The 7,760-nt window shown below is 50.7% G+C and overlaps 1 protein-coding gene across 1 annotated transcript in view; it reads left to right on the top strand.

Moving 5' to 3' along the window:
* CELF6 (CUGBP Elav-like family member 6) overlaps positions 1-7,760 on the top strand; it is a 34,380-nt gene that overhangs the window by 16,804 nt on the left and 9,816 nt on the right. The window lies entirely within an intron of this gene.

The following is a 7,760-nucleotide window of genomic DNA, read 5'->3' as shown; positions in this document are numbered from 1 at the left end:
GACCGGGAGCCCCGCTGAATGGGCTTGCTGGTCCAATGTCTTTCAGATGAGTCGTCCGATCCAGGTGACCCCGCCTGCCAGTGAGGGCCGAGGAGGTAACTTCCTGCGACCTTGGGCATCCCCTGTCAGGGCCCTACCCTGGGCTCAGGCCTACCACGGCTTGTCAGTTGGGGCTCCATGGGCAGCAGACAAGACGGCCACTGTTGGCTACCTTCGTGCCCACAAACGCGAGACAGACCCAGCTCTGCTCTCCCAGCTCAGGAGGGCCGGGTTCAGAAGAGGCGGGAAGGACAGAGCAGATGCTGGGGGTGGAGGGAGGGACCGGGCCCCGCCCCGCCCCCTGCCCTGTGTCAGGAAGGGACATTCAGGTACAGCTCCAGTCTGTCTGAGGGACCAGGCTGGAGTGAGTCTCGCTTTTTTGTTCTTCTGAGAGCCCAGTCCATGCTGGGCCGAGGCCACTCGTGCCTTCACTACAGTCGTGTGGCCGCTCTGGGCAGGTGCTCAGGCCGGTAAACAGACTTCGTGTGCCAAAGTAAGGCGTTCGGTTCTATGCCGAGGACCAAAGCGAAGCCTGGAAGTGGTTTCGCTGCACTGGCTCCCGGTAGAGAAAGCCCATCGCTCCTCTGGAACTCAAGGGTAGAGAGCCCGGGCACTCGCGCCTGCCTGAGTCTGGCCGGCTTTCACGCTAGGAAGACAGTGCTGGCTTCTGGGGCTGCTCTGGGAAGCTCTGGCCTGCAGGTCCTGCCTCATTCCGGGGTGTCTGCCTGCAGCGCGCCCCAGTGTCAGCCGGCCCTCTCCTTGGGAAGACTGCTGTGCTACCTAAGACCAGCCAGGGCTTTGCTAGAAGGAAGAAGCTGTCCGCGATCAGGGACAGAACTGACCCCAGTATCCACAGACATTTCTCGGCTCCTCCTTCTGCACGCCCTCTCAGACCTCGTGCTCAATGCACGCACATGCAGGGGGCTTGGGGGTTTCACGAGCTTCCAGGGAGCTCATTCTTCCAAGAAATACTTCCTTCATCCTTCCAGAGTCTCTGATCTCTGGTCTCTGGGTCTTGATTTCAGGTCACGGTGTCATCACCCCCCTGTACTGGAAAGGTATTTGGAAGGTTCTTCTCCCTTTCCCCACATACATCCTTCTTTCCCATCTCATTGTTTCCAGACCGGTTTTGAGACGTTTCAGGCTATTCAAAGACTTTCTGCCTCTTGGGAAGCTCTGTCAGGCATCGAGGCCACTGTCGGCCCCCTTCTGTGCCCACAAACACGGGACAGCCCCACAGCAGAGAGGCCAACAGAGTCCTCGAGCGGGCCGCAATCTGGCCAGCCATCCAGCAGATGTCTTCTGAACGACTTCCTCCGCGGTGGTGCCCAGGTGGGAGCGAGGTACACCAGGCAGGTGGCCTTGCAGAGCACAGAGGCTCCAAGGAGCTATGGACAGGTGCACAGGGCTCACAGTTGAGTCTGGCCACTGCTTTTGGTGAGGAAGACCCGGGGAGCATAGGGAACTCAGACAATTGGCGCCTGGCCTAGTCTGGGAGGTCAAGGGGGAGCCCAGGGGTCGTACTATTCAAGCTGACATCGCTAGAAGGAGCAGAAATACTCAGACAGCGAGAGGAAGCCTGTGTCCCAGGCAGAGGGAGTAGCATGCACAAAGGCCCCAGAGATCAGAGAAGGACAGGTAGGAATCTTGTCCAGGAACTAAGTCCGCACCGCTGGGCACACCTGCTGTGTGGGGTCCAGCACGTGTCCATGCAGCCAGGGTTTGGACAACTGCGTAAACGAGGCCTCCGTGCCATAGAGCTTTACTTGGTGTGGTCCGTAAGTTCTGGTCACCGAAGCCCCCGGCAGTGGCATCAGCCCAAGGTTTATTATTCCCATCCCTTTTTCATACCAGTGTTTCCTTCCTTCCTTCCTTCCTTCCTTCCTTCCTTCCTTCCTTCCTTCCTTCCTTCCTTTCTTCCTTTCTTTCTTATTTTTGGACAGGTTTTCGCTATAGGGTGTGTGCATTCGCCTGAAAGACAGACAGAAACAGAGACAGAAAGCCAGAAATCAGAAGTGCTGCAATCCCTTCTCCTCCGTTCTCCTCTCGGGATCTTGGACTCGCACACACACGCACCCGAGGTGAGTTTAAGCCACTAGGTCTGGGGCTCGGACTGCGGTCGACTACGTGGGAGTCCCGCGATGTAGCCAGTACGCCATCTGCTGGTCTCTGTACTAGTTTTCAGGTGTCACGTCACCTACCAATTCTGCACAAGTGCTTGCGGGAGCAGGAAAAGCGAATCTAGCTGGGAGGAAGTGAGCCTGGCAGAGGTAGTCACTCTTACTGACGTGCTGGATAGCTATTCCTTGACAAGAGTGGGCCTGGAGGAGAGAAGGCACCATGAGTAACCCCTCTTGCAGCTCTGGGTGGCCAGCTGTCTGTTATGTTTTGCTCCCCGGCTCGTGAGAGGCATAGGTGCTGAGTCTTGCAGAACATCGGGCCTTTGCAGTTCATAAGCCTTCTACTGCTAGCTGACCTGTGTGAGAAAATCTCATTATCAGTCAGAATGCGTCCCTTTTCTTCAATGTTATCAGATATCTTTTCTAAAGTAAGCTCAGCTCTCTGTTGAATTTTTAACTTGATTAATTAATTAATATTATCATTATTATTCTTTCATTGGACTAGTGAGAGAGAGGGAAAGTGAAAACGCAAGCCACCAGGTCCAGGACTGGAACCGTGGTCAACCATGTGGGAGTCTAAAACCTTAACCGCCACTCCACCTGTGGGCCCCTAATTCTAACACAATCCGATACATTAGAAACTTGACTTTGGGGCTAGCATTGGCGTGGTAGTTAAAGCGCTGGACGCCCACGTGGCTGACCTTAATGCAAGTCCCAGGCCTAGGAGTTAGCTTTCTCGCTTTCCCTCTCCCTCTCTGTTCGTCTCTCTCAGGTGAGCGCACATGCCTTATAGTAAATTTAAAAATAATAATCATAGTAAATAAAACTTTAAAAAGTAATTCTTTAAATAAACAAACTTGAGGGCCGGCCAGTGGCCAAGTGGTTAAGGGTGTTGGACTCCCACGTGGCTGACCACAGTTTGAGTCCTGGACCTGGTGGCTTGTTTCCTCACTTTCTCTCTCTCTTTCTCTCCTTGCGTCTCTGGTCAAATTAAAATAAATAAAAAATATACAAATAAACTAATTAAATTAAATAAAAAATGATTGTTAAAAAGTGTACATAAAAAAAAGAAACTGGATTAAAAATAGTATTAGATTTTACTTTTGCAATGTAGCATTCGACACCAATGCGGGACGGCCAGAGCCATTCTAGTCTTATCGGTGTGACCCCAAACATGCTGTAAGCCTTCAGAGTTCATGGACACACCTATTCGGATAGATCTGAGCCGTAAGCCTGCATACTTTTTATTATTCCTGGAAGTCAGCTCCTTAGTTTACAGTGGGTTAACGGCTTTTCTGTCTGATAGGGACCTGGTACCGATGCAAGCGTATCCTAAGAGGCATCTAAGCAAACATGATCTTGGGAGATTCCACCATTTTGTTCTGGGAAGGGATTATGATGTGATTTTTCTTCCCACGAAGCTGATGATTGAATAAAAAAATCTGTATTTTAATTATGCTAAATGTTGGCAAGTAAGTCCATGGTACACATGTGAGCTTTTTAACAAGAATAGCTCTTCACGTTCTGTCTCTTGCATTTCCACGCCAATTCAGCAGAGTAGCAGTCTTCTCACTTTCAATCCATAACCAAGGTGGTGCCTGGACTCACACACAAACACACGGCATGTCGTAGTACTTTTGGAAGGTTTTGGTGGGGGCAGTGGGTAGGGTAGCAGTTAAGGCGCTGGACTCCCACGTGGTCGACTGTGGTTCGAGTCTTGGCTCCCATGGCTTGAAACTCACGCTGGGTTTGTGTGTTCATGTGTGCCCAAAATCCTGAGAGGAGAATGGAGGAGAAGGGATTGCAGCGTGGCTATCCCCTCTAGGGGGTGATTTCTTGCTCTCTGTCTCTCTGTCTCTCTCTGTCTCTTTGACAAGCACATGTGCCCTATAGCAAAAATTTCTCAGAAAAAAACAAAGAAAGAAAGAAAGAAAGAGAAAAGGAAAGAGCAGTTGTTGGTAACACCAGTGGATTTCATTGGCCTATAAGTCTGTCTTTATGCCAGTACCACCATTTTAATTGCTGTAGCTTTTTAAGTCTGGGATTTGTTTTTCCTACAGGGTGCATGCACTTGCGGGAGAGAGTTTCAAGCTGCCAGGTCTGGGACTCTAACTGTGGTCGGGGCGTGCTGGTGTCCACCCTATGGCAAAAACTACGGGAGGCTGGAGGTTTGAGGCGTCGAGTCCATCTCTCTCTGTCTCTCGCAGCCAACGGTGGTGGATCATGTGGGAGTCCAATACCTTAACCACTATGCCACCTGCTGCTCCCACTTCTTCAGTTTTTAAATCAGGGGGTTCTTTTCAAGATTGTTTTGGCTATTCAGAGTCCCTCGAAATTCCATATACATTTTAGGATAGATTTTTCTACGTCTGAAAAAGACCACTGGGATTTTCCTAGAGATTACATTAAATAAATCTACAGATCACTTTGTGAAATATTGATGTCTTAATTCTTCCAATCTAGGGTGTCCTTCCATGTATTGGTGTCTTCTTTCGTTTCTTTGAGCAACATTTTGTAGTTTTCGTTGTGCAGGTCTTTCACCTCCTTACTTGAGTTTATTCCTAAGTATTTGCTTTTTTAGATGCGATCCTACCTGGGCTTGTGTACTTCATTTTAATTTTACATTGTTCAATGTTCATGTATAAAAATGCAACAGATTTTTGTTGATTTGATTTTTTACTGTTTATTTATTTCTCAGAGGGTGCTGTACTCACCAGAGACAGAGAGAGAGGGAAAGCACCCCATCAATGGGGCATAGTCATACCACAATCCTTTTCCCTCCATTCCCTATTCCCATTGGGATTTGGGGCATGCACATACATGTGCCTAGTGTGTTTTTCAAGCCACCAGGGCCGGGACTTCAGCCAGGACTCAAGCCACACCTGGCCATGGAGAATCTAGCTTCCTCAACCACTAGACCTTGCGGCTGTCCCCATTTTCGTACCTTGCAATTTGCTGAATTAGTTACTAGTTGTAATAGGTTGGTTTGTTTCTCAATGAAAGTCCTTGATGGCCAGCAGATCTGGTCAGGAGACCCTGCTTGTCCTGGATGTTCCCCGTACTCACTTTCCTGGTCCTCCTTGGCTTTTCTCATGCTGTGGCCGCTGAGAACTCCAGGGGAGAGCTGCTCTGCTGCAGTGGCTGCCAACAGCAGAACTTTCTGGGTTGGCGTCTGGACTGAAATGTAGACCAGTATGTTTAGGATGTGTTTGGCGGTTGGCAGTTGGAACCCCAAGGCTCAGACCTTTCCCTGCACTGTCCTTACCGTTGTGCCATCCCACCAACATGGAGACAGAGGGCCTGACCACAGAAACCTGAACGCCTCGGGAATCCCTTCGGGCCACTGTGAGGCAGACCTTTTCTTAACCAGCATCCTAGTGCCCTTCCTGAGGAAGATGGGCTGGAGTCCTTCTGCTGGGACTTCTGGGCCCGCAACTCCATTACTTGCAGCATTAGAATCCCTATGCGACTAGCTGAAGAAGGCAGCTTCATGGAGTTGGGAAGCATTTGCCAGAACAAGCAGTAGGCCGGCAGGTGATGTAGAGGGGAAGGCCCCATGCCTCGCTTCCAGCCGTGTCTGGACTCCCGCGTGGTCGACTGCAGTTGGAATTCTGCCCTGATGGCTTGAAAATCACACCAGGCGTGTGTGTGTGTGTGTGTGTGTGTGTGTGTGTGTGCGCGAGCATGCCCCAAATCCTGAGGGGCCAATGGAGAAGGAATTGTGGTGCGGACATCCCCCCAGGGGGTGACTGCTCACTTTCCCTCTCTCTCTGTCTCTCTGTCTCTTGCCAGTGAGGGCACACACCCTATGACAAAGACCTAAAAAAAAAAAAGAACAAGTTGTTACACATTCGACTCTCGTTTTTCCACGGTGTCTCACCTCCGCAGGATGCTGCCTTCCACTCAGGATGGTGCAGCCATCACTGGTGTTACCGTCTTTCTAGGACTCACCCACCACACTAGGGATGCGCTCCTTCAGACACCTCTGACCTGCTTCTTGCAGCATCCTCTTTTTTGCTTTTTAAACTTCTTTATTATTTTCAAATTATGAAAAGCAGGCATTTTTGAAAATGGGTGCACTTTTAGACTGAGAGAAATGATTATAATATTCAATTAGAAGCTATAAATGGAAAGGCTTATGGAAAAATAAAGCACAAAAATATGAACTTGTAAAGCAGCAACCACCTTACTAACCTCAGGGAAAATCTTAGCATTCGGGATATGAGACAAATGTCACAGCGACTGTGCGACCAGCAGATGGTGTAGTTGTTATGTTGCTGAACTCCCATGTAGTAACTGCGCTTTGAGTCCGGGACCTGCTGGCTGGGAGTCATGCCAGGCACACGAGCGTGTGTGCCCAAAATCCTGAGAGGGGAATGGAGGAGAAGGGATTGTGACGTGGCCCTGGGGGGGGTGATTTCTCACTTTCTGTCTCTCTGTTTCCCTCTGTCTCTCTGGCGAGCACATACACCCTACAGCAAAAAAAATCTCTTAAAAAAAAGTCGGAGTGATTGTTAGCCTCAGGAGCGTGGAGGCACTCACATCGCCCCCATGCCGGCCCTCGTCTCCCTCTTGACCTCTGACATCCGCTCTACACACCTGCCACGTCATCTCCCGCTTCCTGTGACCAGTGTGCCTGCTGGGTATGGCTCACTGGCAGTAGGGACGAGTCGCCCAACACATTTCTCCACCGGGCTCCTGGCCTCTGTCCCTGCCCAGATGGCCAGATCCCCTTCATCCTGCCTGGAGGCCTGCCCCTGCTTGGTTTTCCTGCTGCCATTGTCACACGGAGATATCCTTACCGCGGGCTCTTCGGCTTCCATCCCTCCTGGGCCTGTCCTTGCAGTCTCCTTCCTCTGACCCTTGCTGGGAGGGGCACTGCCATGACACTTGGCCTTCCGACCTATTTCCCTGCCACCTCCTACTTTTCGGGGCTGCCCCTGGCCTGGACACCCTGTGGGCCACTGGGAGCAGGCACCACCAAGAAGGCAGCCTGCAGCATCCTCTTTTCGCCAAACGGGCAGAGTTAAACCTGGAGGAGGTGGACTCTTCTGGGCTATACCACACCTTCTTCTCTCTCTGAGCCAGTCGATAGCCTTTGGCCTCCTTAGAGCTGTGGATTCAGGAGCTACTCTGTCCTGTTCTTCTCTTCCACGAGGTTTCTTAAGAAGTTTATACCTTGGGCCAGTAGGTGGCATGGTGGTTGGGGTGTTGGACTGCTCTATGGCCAAGTGAGGTTCAAATTCCAGAGCTGGAAGCTTGCTTTCTCATTTTCCCTCTCTCTGTCTCTCTGTCTCTCTCTCTCTGGTGAGTTTTTGTGCCTTATAGCAAAACTTAAAATAATAACAATAATTTAGGGACCAGTAGATGGCATAATGACACATCACCGGACTCCCATGTAGATGACCATGGTTTGCGTCCTGCACCTGGTGGCTTAAACTCACGCCGGGTGCATGTGCGTGTGTGCCCAAGATCCCGAGAGGAGAATGGAGGAGAGGGGATTGTGACGTGGCCATCCCCCCTGGGGGTGATTTCTCGCTTTCTGTCTCTCTGTCTTTCTCTGTCTGTCTGGCAAGCACATGTGCCCTATAGCAAAAACCT

This window comes from Tupaia chinensis, unplaced genomic scaffold, assembly GCF_000334495.1.
Source record: "Tupaia chinensis unplaced genomic scaffold, TupChi_1.0 Scaffold144682_1, whole genome shotgun sequence".
Taxonomy (NCBI): domain Eukaryota; kingdom Metazoa; phylum Chordata; class Mammalia; order Scandentia; family Tupaiidae; genus Tupaia; species Tupaia belangeri.
The sequence above is the reverse complement of the archived record's forward strand: the minus strand, read 5'-3'. Positions and strand labels throughout refer to the sequence as shown.